Source organism: Martes martes (genome assembly GCF_963455335.1).
Source record: "Martes martes genome assembly, chromosome: 12".
In the NCBI taxonomy this organism is placed as follows: domain Eukaryota; kingdom Metazoa; phylum Chordata; class Mammalia; order Carnivora; family Mustelidae; genus Martes; species Martes martes.
Window position 1 is genome coordinate 39,358,619 of NC_137900.1, and position 25,907 is coordinate 39,384,525.

The window sequence follows — 25,907 nt, forward strand, 5'->3', positions numbered from 1 at the left end:
ATACTGCAACGAACAGCAAAGTGGACATGGGTTCTAGTCTCATGGGAAACATGTTTTCTAATGTTTCTATTAGAAGTAAACTCTATATTCTACTCCCCATGGCAACATTATTATAAACATGGTTTTATGTGGATAAATTATTACTATATTTCAGCTAGACTGTGGGTTAAACAGGCTTTTGTGAGCTGCGGTGCAGATGTAATCACTTCATACACTATTGCTATTATGGAAAAGCTAAAATTTAAAAAAGACATTTTATAAACATAAAAAATATATCATACTAAATAAGGTCCTCTTAATTTCTCAAGGCTGAAAATTTCACCATGATGGCTTTGGGACAGAAATTGATATTTTCTTCCCAAAGGGTATTTATCCCATAATTTATCTATTAAAATATCTTCCCAATATGGTAGGCTATAACATGAAATTGCTAGTATTTTACTGTTTTGGACCTACACAAATGTTAGTTCCACATTGTGTCATTTAACAGATATGAACCAGCCCTACTCTCCATTCATTACACAGGCCTTTTCTCTACTTCCCACTATACAGTACCATAGTCAGTCATATTACACTATTTTACACATTTTATTACTTTTATTTTAATTCAATCACTATTGATTTAGCATATGCTACATACTAAGCATAATCTTTTTGTTTTAGTTCATAGAGGTAATACACATTTATAACATAGATGGGTTTCATAAAAGTAACCAATGTGTATAAAATGCATAAAGACAGTTAATAAAGGTCATGGATAATTGCAGAAATAACTACTGATGATTTTGTAATATTTTTCCGGTTTTATAAATACATATGTGTTTAAAATGGGAGCATGATAAATATGCATCTATAATTTTTAGGTATTTATATTGTATCTTTCTTTTGTCATGAATTACTCCATACAGACATTTCAGTGACTGATACATCACCTGGTTTGGTTACACCAATACCATGTAATTCTACCCCTGCTTTTGGATAGTTAGCTCTCTCTATTTTATTTTTCTTGGGGTATAACTGACATACAACATTATTAGTTTCAGCTGTACAACACGATAATTTGTTAGTTATATATACTGAAAACTATCCAACAATAAATCTAATTTTTCTTTCACCATGTAAAGTTACATAATATCCGATATAATATTATTGACTGTAGTCACCATGCTGTATATTACCTCTCCATGGTTAATTTATTTTATGAGACTTTTTTTTTTTAAATTTTTCTTAGAGAAAGAGAGGGTGAATGAACCCACATGAGGGGGGCAGGTGGAGAGAGGCAGAAGGAGAGAGAAAATCTTAAGCAGGCTCCATGCCCAGCTTAGGGCTTGACATGGAAATCCATCTTACAACCCTAACCATGATCATAACCTGAGATGAAATCAAGAGTATATAGTGAGTTTACCAAAGAGTCAATATAAAAAAGCCAAGGGATTTCTTTTAACAATAAGTTTATTGAGATATGATTGAGATATAAAAAACTACACATATTTAATACAAAGAGTGTGATGAGTTTAGAGATACAGTTGCTCTTGAATAATAAGGGATTGAACTATGGGGATCTACTTAGGTGTTAGGTGTGGATTTTTTTTTTTTTTATAACAGGACTGTTAGAAAAGAAAAAAAAAAGAGTTGATTACTTAATGAACCGACTGAGCAATGCAGGTGCCCTGAGACTGTTGCTAATTTTTCTCTACAACATGACAAAATCAATATTCCTGCATATAGAAGTTGTATGCATCTCTGATTCCAAACATAAGAAAATATTTTCTTAGAAATTGACTTTCAGGTTTAAAAAGTAAATCCATTTACTTTTTTTCAAATTATAAATTTCTTGTTTTGTTTTTTTTTAAAGACATAGGCAGTGCAAAACCTTCAACACAGAAGCACGTGACAGAGATGCACAATACTGCAATATTAATGACTTTGAAGATGGAGGAGGGAGCCATGAGCCACAATATGGGTAACTCTGGAAGTTGGAAAAGTAAGGTAACATTTTCTCTCCTAGATCCTTCAGAAAGGAATCAGGTTGGGCTGATAGTTTGATTTCTTAGCTCAGTGTGACCCATTATGGACTAATGAATTCAGATCTATAAGATGATATATTTAAATAGTTTAACTTACTAAATTCCTGATATTTTTTATGGCACAATAACTTGTAGTGATTATGAATAATACATGTGTTTATCCATTCCTTATTAATAGGTATTTGCATGTGTTTTTCTAATTCCATGTATAATAAATAAAGTTGCTATAAATATTATTGCAGAACTTTTATGAATACATAATTTTATTTCTCTTGGTTGAATTCATAGGAACTGTAATCACCCATTTCTATGGTAATTAATTGTATAACCCTCTAAGAAACTACTGAAGAATGCACAAAAGCCATAGCATTTTACAATCCTAACAAAATAGATGAGAGCTCTAATTACTTAACATCTTCACTAACACTAGGTCTTGTCACATGTTTAAAGTTTTAGTCATTGTAATAATTCTGAAGTGTTATCTCAGTTTTTAAAATGATTTTAATGAGATATAATTCACATGCCATAAAACTCACTCATTTGAAATGTACAATTACATTTTTCAGTATATTCACAAAGATGTACAACCATCACTACAACCAATTAATAACATTTACATCACTCCCAAAATAAACTACTGGGTCACTCCCAGTTTTGCCCCAAATCCTCCTGTCTCCACCATCACCCAACCACAGACTGCCAAACATCAACTTTCTGTCCCTATAGATTTGTTTATTCTGAAGTTTCATACAAATTGAGTCATACAGTATATGGTCTTTTGTGACTGAGTCCACCTACAATAATGTTTCCAGTTTTTATCCATGTTGTAATATATATCACTACTTCATTATTTTTGCTGCCGTGTAACATTCCATTTCATACCTGTACCTTATTTTATTTGTTCATCCATCAGCTGATGGACTTTTGGGTTGTTTCCAGTTTTTGACCAATATGAATAATGCTGCTATGAATATATGTGAACAAGTTTTTGTGTGAATGCATTTTCTATTATGTTCAGTTAGTATGTTTCAATTAATTTCGGATATATGCCAGAAGTGGAATTTCTATATCCTAAGTTAAGTTCAAATTATTTTGAGAAGTTCCTACCAACAATTCCTACCAACAATGAATGAAGGTTCCAATTTTTCCATATCCTTGTCATTATTTGCTATTACAGTACATTTTTATGATAGCCAAACTAGCCCACTGTCTCATTTACATCATGCAATTCACAAATGATGTTCAGTTACATATACATGCTTATTTCTGTATGAACTTTGAAGCATGCATGTATTTAATTATGATAAAGTCAAATTTATCTTCTTTTCTTTTTGTCACTTGTGTTTTTCATTACTATAGTTTTGTAGTGAATTTTAAAATTTGGAAGGGTGAATTCTCCAGATTTTTTCTTTGCTTTCAAGACTCTTTAGGCTATTCCTGGTCCTTTAAATTCCCACATGAATTTTAAGATCATATGGCAATTCCTGCAAAAGAAGCAATTGGAATCTGCTAGGGATTATCTTGAATCTATAGATTAATTGGGAAGTATTGCCATTCTAACACCTTTGTCTTCCGAAAAAGAAACATACAATATCTTTCCATTATCTTGGTCTTCTTTAATATCCTCAACAATGTTTGAGTTTCAGTGTACAAACCTTGTACACTTTTGGCTAATTAGTTTTTAAATATTTTATTTTTTCATGTTATTGTAAATGGAATTGATTTTATAATTTCATTTCTGGGTTATTCATTGATAGTGTATAGAATTTTGATTGAGTTTTGCATATTCATCTTGTACTCTGAATGCTTGCTGAACTTATTAGTTCTACGAGTTCTTATTAGCTTCCTTAAGACTCTTTATAAATAAGTTCCTGTCATCTGCAAATAGATATAGTTTTACTCCTTCTTTCCCAATATTGATGCCTTTTATTCCTTCTTTTCTAGCTGCCTTGGCTATAGTTTCCAGTACAATGCTGAATAAAAATAGTGAGAGTTGACATCATTGTCTTCTTCCTGACTTAAAGGAAAATCATTCAGTCTTTCCCCATCAAGTACGATGTTAGCTATGGGTTTTTTGAAGATGTATTTATCAGGTTGAGGAAGTTCCCTTGTATTCTTATCTTTTCAGTGTTTTTGCATTGAAAAGATCTTAGATTCTTTCAAATGCACTCTTTCTACATTTGCTGATATAATCATGTGATTTTTGCCCTTTAGTCTATCAATATGGTATATTATGTTGATTGATTACCACGTGTTAAACCAATAATGCACTTCTGATAAAATCCACTTGGTCATGGTGTTTAGTGAATGTGGTTTTCTAGTATTTGAATCTAATTTGAATCTAGTATTTCTAGATTCACAAAGGACATTGGTGTGTGATTTTTCTTGTGATATATTTGTTTGGTTTTGGTATCTTTGTCATATTTGCCTCACAAGATGAATTGATAAGTACTCTGTCTTCTCTTATTTTTTACAGGAGAGTTTGTGATGAATTGGTATTAATTCCTTTTTAATTCCTTAAGTAGAATTCAACAGTAAAGCCATTTGGCTTTGGCTTTTTCTTGTGGGAAAATCCTTAAATATGATTCATTTTCTTCACTCTTCTTAAATTTATTTAGGTTGTCTATTTTTTACTCGAGTCAGTTTCAGTATTCTGTGCCCTTCTAGGAATTTGTCCATTTCATTTATACCATTTAATTTGTTGGTGTGCAATTGCTCTCTGCATTCTCTTATAACCTTTTTTTATTTCCATCACATTGGGAGCAACAATGTACTTTCTTCCATGCTTTATTTAGTCATTTCAGTGTTTTTGTTTTTTGTGGAGTTTTTTCATTTTTAAATTGCTTTTCTAATATCTATTTTATTTATTCATCTATTCCTACTTAAAAATATTTATTCTTGCTTTGGTTTTAGTTTCACTTTTCTTCTCTAGCTTATCCTTTATAGTTTCTTAAGGTAAGTTAAGGTTATTGACTTGAAATCATTCTTTCTTTTTAAATACAGATGTTTAGGTCTATAGATTTCCCTCTAAGCACTTTTCTATCTATATCCTCACAGCATTAGTATGTAGCATATTTGGTTTTATCCATCTCAAGGTATTTTCTAAATTATTATTATTGACCCATTAGTTGAAGTTTCACTCTTCTGTGAATTTCCCACTTTTTTCTGTTCTAGATTTCTAATTAATCCCACTGTGTTTGTAGAACACATTTTGTCTGGTTTCAATCGATTTTTTTTTTTTAGTTCTCTTATTTGCAGTCTTTTGTAGTATTTTTTTCCCATTTATATATCTTCTATGATGAGGTATCTTTGTATACTTGTACACTTTATTTTTTTAACTTAAATATAATTAACATACAGTGTTATATTAGTTTATGGTTTCAATCATTTATTGAAGCTTGTTTTATAAACAAAGATATGGTCTTTCCTAGAACATATACCAAATGTTTCTGCTCTTGAGAAGAATGTGTACTGTCTTGCTTTTGAGTTAAACGTTCTATGTGTGTCTGTTAGTGATACTAAATCTTCCATAACTTTGGCATCTCCTGTCTAGTTGTTATATGCACCATGGAATGTTAGCCATTGAAGACTTCAACTCTTACTGTTGAGCTGTGTATTTCTTCTTTCTGTTGGTTTTGCTTCATGTTTTTTGTGAGGCTTTGTTTTTAGGTGGGTGTATGTTTATAACTATTATACATACCTACTGGATTAAGCCATTGTGATATGTCCCTCTTTCTCTCTAGTAACACTTTTTTTTCTTTTAATGTCTATGTTATGTGATATTAGCACAGACACTCCAATTTTGATATCGTTACTACTTGCATGAATATTTTCCCCATCCTTTTGCTTCCAACCTACTTGTATCCTTGAAACTATAGTGTATCTCTAGTAGACAAAATATTGTTGGATCTTGCTCTTCTGTCCAGTCTGTTAATTTCTGCCTTTGATTACATTAATTCATTCATTCACATTCTTATTATTTATATAATTGTTTTATTTCTGCTATTTGATTCTTTTTTTTCTTTATGCCTTGTGTCTTTTTGTTCTTCAGTTCTTTCTTTCTTTTGTATTGACAAAATATTTCCTAGTGTCACATTTTAATTCCTTTCATAATTTTCCAATGTTTTTGTGTTAAATGTCTTAGTGATTGTTTTAGATCTACAATATTCATCTTTCAGAATCCACTCTAAATTTATTATTCTAGATTTATAATATTTGTCTTAACAGAATCCATTTCAAATTTATATTAAATTAATTCCAGAGCTATAGAAATGTTACTCCCTTATAGTTTCTATTTCCCCTTCCTCCTTTTTGTGCTATTTTTATTATACATATTGTGTCTATATATGTTACAAATTCAACAATATCCTACTATAATTGTTACCTTATGTAATGTTCCTCTTTTAAATAAGCTGAGAGAGAAAAATAGAAAGTATATATTTGCAGATTTGGTTATATTAACTTTCTTATTTACCACTTCTGGTTCTCTTCATATGTTCCTGTGGATTCAAGCTAATTATCTAGTGCCATTTCCTTACTCTGATACAACTTTGTTTCCACCCACCTTCTTTGCCCTATTATATTATATATATATATATATATATATATACACACACACACACACACACACATACATATATAATATATATGTATATGTATATATATACACATACACACATAAGTATATACACACACACTGTATTATGCAATTGCTTTTTAATCAGTTGAGAAAAAAGGAGAAGTAATATGCAATTATAATATCTTTTAAAGTCACCTGCTAATTGCCTTTACCAATGCTTTTACTTATTTTTGTTTGTTTGGTTGGTTTTGAATTATTTTCTGATATTGCTTGTTTTCAGCTTAAAAGAAGTCCCTTTAATATCTTGTGCAAAACACTTCTGCTAGAAACAAAGTCTCCCTTCCTTCTAATAATCCAGGGATGTCTTTATTTTACCTTTTTAAAAAAAATTAACATTTCATTTTGAAAGAATTGTAGATTCATACATCATCATAAGAAACCATATAGGAAGTTTTTGTGTTCCCTTTACCTGAGTTCCTTGGATCTTGCAAAATTATATCAAAACTAGATGTTGACATTGATACATTCAAGGTAATGCTTTCACCAGAAAGTTCCCTCATGTTGTCCTTATCTGCCACTCATATGCACCCCTTCCTTAACCCCTTAGAAGTACTGATCTGTTATCCAGTTCTATAATTTTGCCATTTCAAGCACGTTATATAAATGGAATCACACAGTATGTAACCTTTTGAGAACTTCTTTGAGATTGGCCTTTTTCCCCTCAGCAAATTTTTCTGGAGGTTATTCCAGGATTTTTCTGTATTAATAGTTATTCCTTTCACTTTATACTCTGAATAGTATTCCATAGTTTGAGTGTACCACAATTTGTTTAACTATCTACAGTTGAAAGACATCTGAGTTGCTTCTGGTTTTTGACTATTATGATATAGCTGCTATGAATATATGTTTATAGGTTTTTGCATGAAGTTTTCAATATTCTTTTGGATAAGTACTCAGGAGTCTTATTTCCGGGTCCTATGATAGTTTCATATATAGTCTATGAAGGCACTTCTAGAGAGTTGGTACCATTTTGTATTCCCATCAGAAAACCATGAGTAATCTAATTTATCCTCATTCTTACCAGAATTTGGTGTAGTCATATTTATTCAAAAATTGTATCTATTCAATATTTTACAATATATAAAAAGCTGCTCACAAACTGCACTGTAATTTTAAACTTGATATTTCTGTTTTTATCTTCATCACTGTTGGCTCTGTTTTGATATAGTCAATTTCTTCTTTAACCATGAGAGTGAATGAGACATTTTTCAAATGTTCCTCTGTTATTTGTATGTTGGTAAGATACTCATTCTGATTCATTGAATAGGGTTCAGCAAACTATAGCCTATTGAACAAATCTGGCCTATCACCTGTTAGGGAGCAAGAATTTCTATCTACTTTGGGCACCTGGGTGGCTCAGTGGGTTAAGCCTCTGCCTTCGGCTCAGGTCATGATCTCAGGGTCCTGGGATTGAGGACTGCATTGGGCTCTCTGCTAAATGGGGAGCCTACTCCCCCCACCCCTCTCTCTGCCTGTCTCTATGCCTACTTGTGATCTCTCTCTGTCAAATAAATAAATAAAACCTTAAAAAAAAAGAAGAAGAAGAATTCCTATCTACTTCAACGTCCTTCTAGTTGGAATAAGAATTGATATAAGACAGATTAAGAGGAGAAAATCAAATTGAATAGTGTGTGTATGGAGAATCCATACCAACTTGGAAATTCCAAAGACAATCAAGCAAAATAAGAAATATATGTCATCCTAAACTAATAAGAAGGGGCTAGGTGTCTGGGACTTCAGAGGAAAGGAATGCAATTTACAGAAAGATGAAAAAGAGTAAAAGTTTGGTAAACAAATGTTTGTGGGGGGGACTCAGAAACAATGGAACAAAAAGAGGACTTTAATCAAAGTCGTGTTGCTAGGTAACTCCCTGTCTACTATACCTAGTTTATATCATAATGTAGTTCATTATCTATGGTGATAACTCTCTTCCTGAAGCAGGTCCTCTACCTAGATTCTTTTTAGGCAGTTAAGGGAGGAGATAAAGAGCATTTCCTGAATTTGTTTCGGTTGATTGCTTTTTGATTCAAAATAGTCCTCATGCCAAAGTGACCCATCTTAGGGCTGCTTGCTATTGGTCCCTACAGTTCTGTTTTTGTAAATAAGGTTTTACTGGAACACAGCCATACCCATTTGTTTACGAATTATCTGTAATTTTATATATGTCACAAAAGCAGAGTTGAGTAATTATAACAGAGACCTTCTGACCAACAAATGAAATATTTACTATAGGCCCTTTACAATAAAAGTGTCCCAACCTTTTTTTTTTCCCTTTGAAATGCAATATTTATGACAGATAATATTTCTCTGCTAAATATCTTAACAAAGAGACTTGTTCCAATATTGGAAACTAAGGTAGCTTCTTCCAGATATTATGAAATTCCTTTCTGAATCTATGAAACTAAGATAGAGTAAAAGAAAATAATTTAGATTTATTTTGTTATTTTGCAGATCAGATATCAAGTAATGCTGAAGTATGTGAATAATGGAATCAGAGTTAGAAATAGTCATGGCAAGCATCCTTAGCTTTATACCAAGAATATTTTCCTCATTTAGTACCCAAGGATTTATGTAGGGCAGTAGTCAAATCTTTGCAAGGATATGACTAGAAACCAGACACACAATATCCCTATTCTGTCCAAGCTATGATCAAATCCAAGCTGGGCTAAATTGAAGTTTTGATTCCTATCATAAATGTAGAAACTGATACATTTCTGATTGTCAAAAACCTAAAATCTATCCTCCAAACATATCTGAACTAAGATTCTTCTTCCATATACTTTTCTAAGCACACTTCCTTCATATTAAGTATTAAGGAGATGAATTGGTAATGGATATTGCCATTTTCTAGATTTTAGTTCTGTCATTCTTTTTCTTTTTCTTTTCAAAGATGTTATTTACTTGAGAGAGACAGCTGTACCCTGTAATCATGACCCTCTAAGCCAAAGGCAGATGCTTAACCAACTGAGCCACCCAGGTGTCTCAAAAAAATTGATTTTTTTTCAATTTTTATAAAATATGTTAGTAAGTTCAATAGGAATACTGTAGTAACATATTGCCAGATGTCAAAAAAATATTCTTGAGAGAAAGGAGAAATAGAGAGAGAGAGAGAGAGAGAGAGAGAGAGAACTATCCCTTGTATAAAGGATAAAAAGATAAAAAGAGAATAAAGAGCTGTAACAAATAAGCAACTCTAGAAGTAGAAGTGATATCCAGGGACCTCTGACTACATCAAAGCCATATAGCAGGTATAGCTGGGTAGGAGTTCAGCTTGATCACACAGGGTGAAAATAAAACACATAAAATGTGGCATCCTCTCAGCATTCATTTTTGTATCTCTTGTGCTTCATGTCAAAGCTCATTTGACCTCAAAAGAAAAGAAAAACCCAAATAGAAATATTTATCCACAAGGAACACCAAGTAAAATGTGGCTTAACAAGGAAGAGGCAAATCCCTTTGGTCCCTCTATAGAGTGTCTTCAACAAAGAATAAAGCAAACAATCAGAGTTAAACTTATGCTCTATAGTCTATCTGGGAGTTGTTTTGTTTTGTGTATACTAATTCAATCTAACGTTATCGCAAGGCACATGAAAGATGTGTATACAATCATAAACATTCACACCTGAAAAATAATCTCTATAAAACTTGTTTTCAATGATTTTTGGGTCATAGACTTTTTGAGAATCTTTGAAAGCTACAGTTTTATTTTATTCTAAGAAGAAACATTGCTTACAGTTTCAGGCATTTCAAATAGATAGTAGTCTAATCCTTTTCTAAGAAAATTTGTTTAAAAAAACCACAATAATAATAATAATAATAATGGTATTTATGATATCTGTGTTCTCATTACAATGTTTTCTTCTTTTTTTTTTTCACAAACAGATGCTATTATTCTACAACAAACCACAGAGATGTTTTTCACTGATATCAGAGATTACTTAACAGCGATCCCTAAATTCTATTTGCTATCATTCTTATTTTCTAATTAAGGCTAAACTGTCTCATATTTCCTCCTGCAGATGTCCTAGGGAACACTTGGTCCATGTTTTGTATATTTATATTCTGACCACAGAACAAAAATACAAGGGGAAATAGATGATTAAAAATTATATCTAAATTAGCTTGCATATTCCATTTTAGTGTTTCTCATCCTAATAACTTAAAATGTTTTATAAAGGTTTCTAAGAATGAAGTTTCTATGTTAGACATGATTCATGTGGAATTGAGCTTCTGTCATCAGGGTAAATCTACCTTAGCTGCTTTCTCTCAAAGATGTAATACTGAATTCCAAGGCTTCAAATTTTAGAGGAATTTTATGTGGATCTCATTTAATTCACATACCAAAATCATACTGTTAGTTTTACTCAATTTTTCACTTCTATCCAAACACTTTTCTCATCTTCATTGGAATAACCATATCATAGTCTATGATTATTTCAAACCTGCTTTCAGATTAAGTTCCAACACCTCTATATGCTCGTTAAAACCTTTTGATACTCTCCAATTTCTCAATTTTTAGGTCCCTAGTATTTTTCTGCTAAATCACAATTAAGGGGACATAAGGCTACCAAATGTCCTGATCTATTAAGGGAGTGAAAACATCTATGATATTAATTGTAATTATGGTGCCAGTCAACTCTTATGTCAATGTAAGACTTTTTATATAACTTACGTGATGTATATTAGCCCTGCTCTTGCAGATACAAATGTTACCCTCACAGAATATAAAGGTAGTGAGTGGGAGAAAGTTGCCTCACTCCTTAGCTATAGGTCTTTGTGTCAGTTATGATATCAGCCCTCTGACAATGGCCTAAAACTGAATTTAGTCAGATGGAATTTGAGACTGAGTGACAAGTAGCAAATATTTAGTTATTATTTCATATATTATCTACTTGCTCTGATTCACAAAATGACAGATATCCAGAAATGTTTATTACACTTATACTATCCACTTTTTCAAATATATGCTTGGACATAATGAATCATTCTAAATTCTTTAAAAGGAACGCATTCTCTCTTACACTTACTGAACTTTTTTCTTTCTTCACCTGAAATACAGTCTTCTATTTTTTTCTTGCCTGGTTAAAACTTAATTATCTTTTGTGCATTAGTTTAGATATGGCTTTTGTGACTCCACTTATATTTTGTACCTAACCCCATTTTAGACCTCCTGCACTAGGCTTTAGGCAATATGAAGGCAAACAAAGAAGCCTTAAAACAAACAAACAAACAACAAAAAAAAAAACTATCACAGTGTCTGGCAACAGTGTATGAACAATAAATATTCAAATATTCATTGAATAATGGAAAAATTGAAAGAAATACAAATATCTCTAAAGGTGTAAACTTAAATAATAATAGAGAGGACCTAAGTAATAAAGAAAAATAACACTATTTCTGAGCTCCTTACTTTGATAATAAGGATTTTTGTGTTTCTTTTTATACATATACAAGTTATCATCAAGGTCTTTTAACATCCTAAACTCCTGATTATTGCCAATTTTTGATACTTCCCTTTTATAAACTCATTACACTTAAAACTTTCTGTTTCTTTTATTATTGGACTCTTAAGTTGTATAAGCACAGGGCTGTCATCTTCCTTTACCATTGCTCTATCTGACACCCAGCTGACTGCTCAGCACAAAGTAGGTAGTAAATAAATATTTTCAGTCCATGAATGCATGAATTATCTAAGTAAAAATGGCCTTCCACATTATAATCTCTGTAGAGTGGGTCTTAGGTAATTGGCCCAATTCATGACACTCAGAATTATTCTGATCTTGACAAGAGACCCATTCTCTGAGCACAAGAGTCACGTGAAAACAAAAACCTATCTCAAGATGTTGACAATAGTAAGTATTCATAAATAAAAATATCTTCCAGATAGTTAATATATCTGTTGCAAACAGTTTCTCATCGTGGACATAATGACACTTCTTATAAACTGCAACAAAACACTCAAACTCTACATACCACACACACACACACACTTTATTCCCAATAAATTCCCCTGAGAAATAGTTATAAATATAGGAGCTTATTTCTGGGCTTTTCATTTTATTCCATCAGTTTATGTGTTTATTATTATGATAGTGTTATATTGTTTTGATTCATATAGCTTTGCTATGTAATTTTGAAATCAGGAAGTCCAATGCGTCCAGTTTTATTCTTATTGCTAAAGATTACTTTGGCTATTCAGGGTATTTCAAAGTTCCATAAGAATTTTAGTCCTTTTTTTCCTGTTTCTGTGAAAAATGCCATTTGAATTTTGATAATATATTGTATTAAGTCTGTAGTTTACTTTGGGCATCTGGCAAGGGATTAATATACAAAATATATAGTAAATATACACAACTCTGTAGCAAAACCAAGAACAAGTACAACCAGAAAAAGAAACAAAACAGCAACCAAATTCTCTAATTGGAAATGGTCAAAGTGTCTGAACAGACATTTCTCCAAAGAAGAATAACAAAAAGCCAATAAATATATGAAAATGTTCTCAACATTACTAATTATAAGGGAAATGCAAATCGATATTGCAATATCACATCAGTTAGGATGGCTATCACTAGAAAAATAAAAGACAACAAGTGTTTCAAGAATGGAGAAAAGGAATACTTTTACACTGTTGGGGGAATGTAAATTGGTACAGGCACCCTGAAAAATAATATGGAGGTTCCTCAAAACATTAAAAAAGAACCACCGTACAGTTTAGCAATCTCACTTCTGAGTATTTATCTAAAGGAATTAAATGACACTCTCATGTTCATTGCAGTGTTATTCACAATAGCCATGATATGAAAACCACATAAATGCCCATCAGCAGTTGAATGGATAAGAAAATGTGGCATATACATACAATGAAAATAAGTGAAGTGGATTGAGTGCATTTATTGTGATAAACACTGAACAATGTATAGAATTGTAAAATCATTATATTGTATATCTGAAGCTAATGTGCATTCAAATGCTCTAGAAGCTAATATGAGTGTATATTAATTATGTGCCAATAAAAATGTAAAATAATAAAATATAATAAAATTATTTTTAGCTTACACAAATGTTAAAAAATAATAAATATAAAGGAATATTATTCTATTGATAAAAAGCAAGAAATTCTGCCATTTGAGAAAATATGGATGAACTTAGAAGATATGCCAAGTGAAATATGCCAGACACAGAAGCACCAGTGTTACATAATACCACTTCTAAATGAAATCTTAAATAGTCAGACTCAGGGGTTGCTGGGTGGCTCAGTTGGTGAAGTGTCTGTCTTTGGCTCAGGTCATGATCCTAGGGCCTTGGGATCCAACCCCGCATTCGGCTCCCTGTTCAGTGGGGAGCATGCTTCTCTCCCTCCTTCTCTCTCTCCTGTTCCCCCTGCTTGTGTCCTCTCACACACAAACAAATAAATAAAATCTTTAAAAAAATAAATAAAATAAAATAGTCAATCTCACAGAAGCAGAGAATGGAATGGGGAATAACAGCGACAGTGCAGGGAGGGGACAGGAAATGGGGAGGTGATGGTCAAAAGATATAACTTCAAATTATACAAGATAAGTAAGTCCTAGAGATGTGCTATACAACATAATGCTTATAGTTATACAACATAATGCTTATAGTTAATAATAAGTTATTGTATTCTTAAAATTTGCTGAGTGTATAAAGCTTCTGTTAAGTGTTCTTACCATCAAAAATTAATAAAACCAGGATTAAATGTAGGGAGGTAGTGGGCATGTTTATGTTCTTGATAGTGGTGATGGTTTCATAGGTATATACATATCCTCAAACACATTGAGTTGTAAACATTAAATATGTACAGTATTTTACATATTGATCATGAAGTGGTTCAATTAATTAACTAATTAATTCTACAGTAAAATTTATAAAAATAAAAGTCCGATCTTGGATCAGAAAAAAATATAGACTTCACCATTGAAATCTACTTCAGAGACAAAAAACAAAAGCAAAACAAAACAAAACAAAAAAACCTGGAAATACAAGTTGCAGAGTAGACAAACAAGAAATTTGTTATACTATTGTGTTGATTTTTTTTTCAATACTTGTTCTCTTCTAAAAGTCACATGACACTTTGCAGACATGTGCATCAAGTGCTTGGTATCTGTTGACTGAGAAAGTGGATAGGTGTCTCAGGGCATTACTTACAAGAGGTTCAAAGCCATGGCCCTTATGTATGAGTTATGTCTTTTATCTTGTCTTACTTAGCCCCCCAAAATGTTCAGTAGTGATTGAGATTAAATAAATATATGTCTTCTGCTCTTACTTTGCCTTTCTTGCAGTTTTTCTAAGTAAACTGTTTCTATACTATGTATTATATTTCTGATACAACCTTAACTCTCTCTTAAATGCTAATATGGAATAACAGTTATATAACACCACAATAAAAATAGACTATGCTAATTTGGATCAGCTTCTGATCTTAAAAAAAAAATATAGAAGTAAAATTCTTGGAGCTCATTTCCACTTTTCTTATTGATTTCCACTTGCCACAAATTCTTTAACACTGTCTGATATTAAGCATTTATTGGTGTCTATTATTCATTTTTAATTTCATGTTTTGTAATCATGTACATTTTTTCAGATGATGAATATCTTCTTAGGCTGTAGCAAATCCCACAGGCTCTGTGAAGTGACCTAGAATCCTCAAAGAATACAAGAACCCTACTATTTAAGATTAATTTTGTTCGTGCTCATTGCAGTAGTATAGATTTCAATAAATAATATTGGATTAAAAATTTTGATGTTTAATAAGTAATTAGAGCATTGCTTTTTTAAAGACATAAAATAAAATAGGCTATAACATCTACCACATTTTGGATGTTCAATAGATATTTAGTAAATAATGGAATAAAATACGTTATGTACTTCATTTTCACTACTACTAAATCTCTCTGCTTAATATTCCTTCCCAGAGCTACATTTTTTTCTTAGTTTCTTTCTGCAGTATTCACAAATGGAATGATTATATAAGCATTTCTCCAATTTATTTCTTGTTGATATGTATTTAAGAATATGTTTTTAAGGGGTGCCTGGGTGGCTCAGTTGTTAGGCGTCTGCCTTCAGCTCAGGTCATGATCCTAGGGTGCTGGGATCAAGCCCCACACTGGGCTCTTTGTTCAGTGGGAAGCCTGTTTCTCCCTTTCCTGCTCCCCCTGCTTGTGTTCCCTCTGTCACTGTATCTCTCCCCATCAAATAAATAAATAAAATCTTTAGAAAGAAAAAATAACTTTTCAAGAATTTATGTTTGGCATTGTACTTCATGGGAGTTTTGTGTATATTTAATTTAATATTAAAACAACATAATAATAAGACTCGTTTCATTATAACTAATGATAAGCTATCTTTTCACTGAAATAAGAGACTTTTCTCTCTAAATGAAATATTTATCAATGCTTGCAATATCAACAACTGATTTCTAATAACATAATAATTTTATGTCTTATTAAGAAATAAGGGACATTACTAGTGCTGATAAGAAACAGTCATTTGTGCCACCTCTAAATGTAATTTAAAAAATTATGGTAAGGTATCTTATATGTTATTTTAGTGTCACCTTCTCTGATTTGCTAAACAAAATTGATTATTCAATTGTAAATACACCTGTGGCGCAGGTGTATTTACAGGTGTAACCTGTAAATGGTTACATTGCACAGAACAAGCAAGAACCTCTGAGTGAAAGGTCTAAGACATACATATGTGGGTATTAATTGATGTAAAAGGAACAAGTTGCAATCTACACCTTTTAGCTTTTAAATAATTTGTTTCAGAATCATTTTTTAAAAGCTTATACTAGTGTACTAAAATGCCCAACATCTAAAGCTACTCAGGTTTTTCTTATTAAAATTTAAAGCACATATTTTAGAAGCACATTTTCATGTTTCAAAACCCTAAATATCAAAGAAATAAAAATGAACAAGCCAGTCCAACTCCAAAGGGAATTTATCTTATGAACTAGATCAATGAAGAATCCAGCTAAGCTCCTAAGAAAAGAAAAATTGTCCACCTGCTAGGGGATCTGCATTTCAACAAACTGTTTTTATATTTATATTTATATATTTGTATATTTTATTTTATATTATCAGGTGGAAAAGGAGCCAAATGCTGTTGTGGTTTTTACCTTTTAGCTTTTTACCTTTTTTTTTTTTTTTACCTTTTTACCTTTTAGTTTTTACCTTTTAGCTTTCCTAAGCAGGAATATTTTCCTTAATAAAGATGTCCTTTAAAAGTAAGTTAAGTGCTGTTCATTTTATTTTGTTTGTTTTTAATCTAAGGAAAATGGTGCATATAAAATATGGAATAAATAGAGACCTAAAGCATACTTTATATTGGAGTAAATGATGTATTCTATTTAAGATGTTACTTTCAAGGTTGTGTAGAAATAGAATGACATAAGAAATTAGAAACTAGGTCAGCTGAAGCTTTGTGTGAGTACAGTGTCCCAATGCATATGTGATAATAGAAAGACATCAAACTACATTGACAAAAAGTCTTCCCTCAGCTGCTATCTTCCAGAGCATCAAAAAAGTCAATAGTGGACCAATGATAGCAAAATGCTTTTCCAGGGCACTCAATGATGCAGTGACTTCAAGGGAATCGATAAGATAGAAAGATGAGAGAGTCAAATGCATTCTAGCTCTGGAGTAAAACTTCTTAATCTTCTTTAAAATTCTCTCGTGGTCACCTAGTAGAACAACAAAACCTGGAAGCCTTCTCTAAGCTGCCGCAAGAGAAAGAGGCACACATGTGCAAGCTAATTGTGATACAACTCTCTGGACTGGGAGCACCGTATAGCTTAAAGAGAGGACATTAAGAGTAGTAGAAATCTTCATTGAAACCCTAGCTTTCTCAAATAGTTCTTTACGTGTTTTTCAGAAAATTACCTATTTTGAGACTATTTTTTGCACCTATGAAATAGGAATGATAATGCATACATCATCATAAGATTGAGAAGTACATAAGACAACTCCTGAAGTCTATCATATGATTCAGTGAATGGTAGAGGCTTCTAACATTCAAAAACATTATCTCCAAAATATGTTAATTTTAAAGGTTTTGATTAATCATTTCATAAATACATTTCACAACAAATTCTTACATTAGCTCTACATACATATGAAATAAATTACCAAACCTTGAACTCTATAAAATAATTCCCAGCTTGAGAAAAAAGTGATCTTAGATTTTTCTTTAGGGGAAAAACAATAGGGTAACTTTATTCCTGAGGTTGAATTAACCAATCTTTTTACAAATTATATAGCAAACAAAGATGCTATAATGAGAATTTTTATGAGGCTGGATACATCACAGGTATTTGGCTAAGAGTGTATGGATTCATTTTACCAACATCCTTACTTCTGAATGCTTATATAAGAACACTGAAATTATTGGTATTTTTTGCTATACTTTTTTATATAACCATATATATATATTTTCCTTTAATATATAACATTTCCCACTCTAATATATCCAGATGGTACAAAGAGAGAATGCCTTCTACTGACAGTTACAAAACACATGTGCTTCTAGTTAAATTGCCTTCTCTATAAATACCGTCCCCCCCAAATTACATGTAAAACATAACAAAAATACATTAAAAATGCCTTACTATCCAGGGTCTTGATATTTTAATTCTGTAATAGAAATCCAGAAGGCAAATCCCATAAATAGATATTATCAACCAGTTCCATATACCTATCAAACTTTTGATATATGTCTTTGTATAATCTGCTTTCACCTACCTTATTATGAATGAACTATTCATGTTCTTTTCTAAGAACAACCTTCTCCTCATCTCTTCTCATCTAATTACGGCTATTGCTTCAGCAGTTTCCCTTCTCACTCTCTTCTGAATCATCATTTGCTTTCTGTGTCTCTGTTGGATCATTCTTATCAGGGTATGAACTTTGTCTTTTCTCTCCTATGAAGGAAAATAAAATATGTATTCTGATGGACACCAAATCACTCTTCAGCTATTACAGTCCTAATTCTCTGCTCCCCTTTTGATAACACATCTGAAAAACAAAATTATGAGTTTAAAGTGCGCAGTTCCTTTCCACTTATTTTCTGAATCCTACTCCAATCAAATTTTCATTCCCACTACAACTCTATACCTTTTTTGTCAAGGTCAACCATAAGCCACACAAAAATAAATCCAACAATAAACCACACAAAAATAAATCAATTTTCAGCCTCTACCTTACCACAAACAACATAATTATTTCAACAGTTATTATTTCCTCCTTATGGAATAATTTGCTACACCTGGTATTCAAGGCAAGTTCTTCTCTAATACCTCTGGCCATACTGTTTTCTTGGCACTTTTTTTGATGGCACTTTTGTTTTTTGATACTTTTTCTTGATGGCACTTTCTCAACTTTACTCTCTGTATTCACTTTCCAGATAACCTCATCAAGTCACAGAGCTTTAAGCATAATGTATGCTGCTGATTCTCAGCTTTATGTCTGTAGCCTGGAAATCCACTCCAACTTTCAGGCAAATAATTCAAATTTCCTATACAATGTTGTCACTTGGAGAGTAAGCAACATCTTAACATGTCCCAAATGTTGTTCTTCATCTGGTAAATGTTAAACACACAAACAAAAACATTAATATCAGGATTTCATTATCTAATTTTTCACCTTTGATTTATCAAAAGATTTTGTGCCTTTACTTTCAAAATTTAACCAGGATGTGATCAATTTTTACCATTCCACAGCTATTATCTTGATCTAATCACCAAAATTTCTTGCCTGGTTACTCTGTATCCTCCATTCTTCCATCATCATATCCCACTTCTATGTATTCTGAAAACAGCAGAAACAATGAGACTATCTGCTTAAAAGTCAGACTAAGGTACTGTTTCCTCAAATCCTATATTATTTTCTCATCTCATGTATGATTATGGAATTATGCTGAGGCACGATTACTGTAAGTGAGCAATAAAAAACTTGTAAACATAAAATGCCATGTTAACGTGAAATTCAGCAGTAAAAGTATAACAAAAACATAGTAGAAGAAGAAAATATGTAAAATTAAGGCTTTTTAATGAAAATATTTATATTTATTTATTTATTTATTTATTTATAATATTTAATTTATTTTTTTGTCAGAGAGAGAGAGAGAGAGAGGGAGCACACAGGCAGACAGAGTGGCAGGCAGACTCAGAGGGAGAAGCAGGCTCCCTGCTGAGCAAGGAGCCCTATGTGGAACTCAATCCCAGGACACTGAGATCATGACCAGAGCTAAAGGCAGCCACCTAACCAACTGAGCCACCCAGGTGTCCCTTAATGAAAATATTTTAAAAAGATTATGTCAGAAGCATATTATAAAGATATTTCATTCCCACTGGATAAAAGTAAATGAATGTTTATAGTGCTTGCATGCTCTTTATTTTTAAATATCAATAACTACAATGCATAAGAAAATTTATCCTTTTAGTTATACTTGAATATATAATGAAAAATGTTATATTTCCACTTAAAATATATAGAGAAGAAGCTTCTTGAAACTCAGTTAGGGTCTAGAAAACTGTATGGAGTTGCCTTAAAAAAAAAAAAAAAGGACAGATAGATAGATGATAGATAGATGATTGATAGATAGATAGAGATAAACATATGATCCAACAATCTCACTTCTGGATATATAGTAAGAGAAATTAAGCCAAGATCTCAAAAAATATCTGCAATTTTATGTTCATTGCAGCATTAATTACAATGCCCAAGGCATGGAAACTACCTCAATGTCTATCTATGAATCAATGAATAAAGAAAATTTAGAACATACATATAATGGAATGTTATTCAATTTTAAAAAAGAAGAAAACCCAGCCATTTGAGACAATAAATAGATGAACCTGGAAGATATTATCCTAAATGAAATAAGCTGGACATAGAAGTACAAAGCTACTATACCACTTTTATGAGGAATTTTAAATAGTCAAGTAGAATGGAGCAGAAAGTAGAATGGTAGTTGCCAGGGGCTAGAGGCAGGGAGAAATGAGGATATATTTGTCAAAGGGTGAAAATTTCAGTTATGCCAGATGAATAAGTTATAGATCTAGAGTATGGAATAGTGCCTATAGGTAAAAATACTGTATTATATACTTAAGCATTTGATAAAAGGGTAGGCCTTACATTAAGTGTTCTTATCACACACAAAAAGTGAATAAATAGAGTATGAGAAGAAACTTTAGGAGGTGATAGATATGTTTATGGCATAAATTATGATGATGGTTCACTAGTGTACACTTATATCCAGACTTATAAAGTTGTATACATTAAATATGTATATTTATTGAGCTTATTGTATGTCAACCATACCTCAGGAAATTGACTAAAAAAATAAAAATAAATAAAGAGGGAGCCTGGGTGGCCCAGTCGGTTAAGAGTCTGCCTTCAGCTGAGGTCATGATTTCAGGGTCCTGAGATCAAATCCCACATTGGACTCCCTGCTCAGTGGGAGTCTGCTTCTCCCTCTACCTCTCCCCTGTGCTAGTGATCTCTCTATCTCTCAACCTCTCTTTCAAATAAATAAAATCTTTAAAAAGACAAGAAAAGTAAAGAAAAGAAATGCACATCACTTCTGTAGGTTATTACCTAAAGTGCATAACCCCCAACAGAATCATTAGAAATATCAGACAGACTTAAAAGAAGGGAAATTCTACTAAACCAGTGAAAATTTTTACTTTGAAAATGCCAAAATTAAAAGATAAAGACTATGGAATGTAACACAATGGAGTAGACTAAGGGGACAGAGCAACTACATGAACTGCAAAATCTTCATTTGCATCCTGGAATGGAAAAATGACATTAGCTGGAAAAACTGATGAAATTTCAGTAAACTTTACAGATATTAATACAATTGTATTACTATTAACTTCTTGGTTTTAATAAATAAAATATGGTTATGTAAGATAGTAACTTTAGGGGAAGCTGGGTGACAAGTATATGTGAAATCTACATTTCCAACTTTTCTTGTGTCTAAAATTTTCATGCCAAAACTCGTAAATCTGAATATCAAAATAAAAAGTTTTAAAAGAACCCCAAATTAATAAAAAAGGATATTTTCTCATTCATTTAAAAGATACTTTTAATCAAAATAAAATGTAGATCAAGCCCTGGACCACATTCTATAAATAAAGCAAAACCTTGGAGCCTCATAGCCTTCACTTAAGTTTCAGGAAGACATTTTTCAAGCTCTTCTTTGAGAATTTAGATCTAACTTACTCTCAATCTATACTGTTATTAATAATTTAATTGATTTGTTCATTAATATGGATTCAATAAATTATAATTCTTGACATAGATGATAAATAAATGAAGACATAATGAAGTGTGTTCTTACCACATAAGACAGTATATCTCAAAATACAGTTTCTTTCAAAGGAGAGTCCCTATTAAAGACGCAGATTATAGAGCTCCACATTAAAAATATTAGTAGTTTGGTGCTTAAAAACAAGCTCCTCAGATAATTTTGATAAACATTAACATTTGAGGATCATAATGTAAAGATTACATAGATCAATAAAGTGTAAAACACTGCTATATTACTATTTTTATATATTGAAATGTACTAATATTTTTAAAGAGTAAGAAAAGTTAAAGAAACATTTGCATACAAAAATAGTGATGTTGTCCTGAAAAGTTTGAATTTACCAGATAAAACAAATCATTTTAGGGATAGAAAGTACCATACGAAAGAGCACACACTGTCCAGAGCAATCTACACTTTCAGTGAAATCTCTGTCAAAAGATCATTGACATGGTTCACAGAGTTGGAACAAACAATCCTAAAATTTGTATGGAACCTGAAAAGCCCTTGAATTGGCAGGGGATTGTTGGAAAAGAAAACCAAAGCTGGGGGGCATCATAATGCCTGACTTCAAACTATATTGCAAAGCTGTTGTCATCAAGACAGCATGGTATTGACACAAAAACAGACATATAGATCAATGGAATAGAATAGAGAACCCAGAAATGAACTCTCAACTCTATGGTCAACTAATCTTTGACAAATCAGGAAAGAATATCCATCGGAAAAAAGACAGTGTCTTCAATAAATGGGCCTGGGAAAATTGGGCAACCATGTGCAGAAGAATGAGACTGGACCATTCTCTTATACCATACACAAAGATAAACTCAAAATGGATAAAAGACCTAAACGTGAGACAGGAATCCATCAAAGTCCTAGAGAAAAGCAGAGGCAGTACCCTCTTTGACACTGGCCATAGCATCTTCTTTCAAGACACATCTCCAAAGGCAAGGGCAACAAAAGCAAAAATGAACTATTGGAACTTCATCAAGATAAAAATTTTCTGCACAGCAAAGGAAACATTCAACAAAACTGAGAGGCAATCCATGGAATGGGAAAAAGCATTTGCAAATGACATTAAATATAAAGGTCTGATATCCAAGATCTATGAAGAACTTCTCAAGCTCAACACCAAAAAAACCCAAATAATCCAGTCAATAAGAGGGTAAAAGACATGAACAGACACTTCTCCAAAGAGGACATACAAATGGCTAACAGACACAAGAAAAAATGTTCAACCTCACTAGTCATCAAGGAAAACCATAATGAGATAATACCTTACACCAGTTAGAATGGAAAATTTAATAAGACAGGAAACAACAAGTATTGGCAAGGATGTGGAGAAAGGGGAACCCCCTTAAACTATTGGTCGAATCCAAACTGGTATAGCCACTCCTAACAATAGTATGGAGGCTCCTCAAGCTGTTAAAGATAGAGCTACCCAATGACCCAGAAATTATACTACTAGATATTTACCAAAGATGCAGATGTAGTGAAAAAAAGGGCATGTGCACCCCAATGTTCACAGCAGCAATGTCTGCAGTAGCCAAACTGTGGAAGGAGCCAATATGCCCTTCAACAAATGAATGGATAAAGATGTGGTTCATATAAACAATGGGATATTACTCAGCAATCAGAAAGGATGAATACCCACCATTTGCATCAACATGGATGGAACTGGAGGGGATTATGCTAAGTGAAATAAATCAAGCATGGGAAAACAATTACCATATGACTTCACTCATATATGGAACATAAGGAATAGCTCAGAAGACCAAAGGGGAAGGGAGGGAAAACTAAATGAGAAGAAATCAGAGAGGGAGACAAACTATGAGAGACTCTGGACTCCGGGAACCAAACTGAGGGTTACAGAGCTGGGGGGGGGGGGGGGTGGTATCCTGGTGATGGGTATTAGGAAGGGAGGGCCTGTGTGGTGATGAGCACTAGTGTTATACGTAACTAATGATTCACTGAACACTCCAACAAACACTAATTATGTGCTGTATGTTGGCTAATTGGACATAATAATAATAATAATAAATAAAAAAGGGGGGAAGAAAGAGCATACAGCACTCTATGAAGTGATAGTCTAAGAAAAATTAAACTTTCTGTTTTTTTGTTTTGTTTTGTTTTGTTTTTAATAAATGTAATTTGGGGCACCTGGGTGGCTCAGTGTGTTAAGCCTCTGTCTTTGGCTCAGGTCATGATGTCAGTCAGGATCCTGGGACTGAGCCTCACATTGGGCCCTCTGCTCAGTAGGAAGCCTGCTTTTCCATCTTTCTCTCTGCCTGCCTCTCTGCTTACTTGTGATCTCTGTCTGTCAAATAAGTAAATAAAATCTTAAAAAAAAAAAAAAAAAGAAAAACATACTGATCCTTCAAGAGCAGATTCAGAGACCAAATTAATCTGCATTTTGTGGATTTTGTAATTTAAAATAAAGTAAATGATTGTCAGATGATTTTTCCTAAGTCAGAACTTAAGAGGATTTCTCTAAGAAATATGAAAGTGAATAAAATGAATCAGAACCAGGGAGAAAACACTTTATAACATATTTTTTGTAGCAATGTTAGATTTAAGAAAAGCTGAAAAGAAAAAACATGCTTTCTTTACAAACTTCGTCTTTCTCAACTAACAATAAGTTGGTCAAGATAGCATCTCTACAGTTCACATATTATATTCATGATACATATTTATTCCATAACTATGATACATTTGTCAAAAATTAAAAAGTAACAGTGATACAATTAGATAGCTTAGGATCAAACTCAGGATACCATATTGCACATAGATTAATTCTGCTTTAAAATGTCAAATGCTTCATTCATCTGATATGTTTAAAGTAAAAGATTAAGTCTGAACAAGTTTTTTTTTTTTAATTTTTTTAATAAGACTTGTCACCTTACAATGTCTGTACAAGTATAATACTAGGAAATCATATTAAGTACTGTAAAGGTAAGTCAAAATACCTATTAAATACATATTGCACTGATAAGAACTGAAACACAAGAAGTTAAACAATCTCTCTAATCCAACCATTCACCCATCCATCCAACCCACCAAATAAAACAAATCAAGATTACATTTCAATAATAGGTATATTATCTATTCTTTCCATTCAGTGGTACTCTGAAACAAGAGCAGTGCTAAGTCTGCTGATTTCACCATGACTAATCAGAACTATTCCATTAATGTTAATTTACAAATTTAAAATTAAATTCTAGAAGTATAAAGATAAATGTATTTAGCTAACATCTGAATAAGTGTGCTTGAGAAAAATAACTAGATTCAATCATTTTATGTGTGTAGTAGAACATTTTGTGATTCAAGTTGTGATATTTAAGACCATGTCCTCTGTGAATATTTCAGAATAAGATTGTATCTTGTCCTATCCCAGTTTTTTTCTGCCCACTTTAATATTTTATCCTGTCATTTCCTTTATCACAATTGCTTCAACATTCAAAAAAGCAGGTTTTTTTTCCTCATGAGTTTAATACATATTTTCTGTATTTGAATGTATATTATCAGAACCAAGGCCTTATATATCACATTATTTTTTTTTTCTTTAACATGGTGATAATTGACAACTGCCTATAAGTTATTTTTTTTGAAAAACAGAGAAATTCAAATTTCAGCAAATTGACGATATCTCTAAGGCTAAACTACAGAACACAATAAAAATGCCAATTTAACCCACACCAAAATGGGCTATGCAAACACATATCTAGTAAGCACACTTTTTATTTTCATTCGTGTTATAAGATACCAACTTAGTATTTCACACATGAAAATGGTTGGATTAGTGAGGGATTTTGAGTTTAAACATTTATAACAAGTATTGCTTTATTCAATTTTATTACAGAAAAACATAAATAAGTTTCTATTAATCAACTTTTTTGTTATACTGTAGTCAA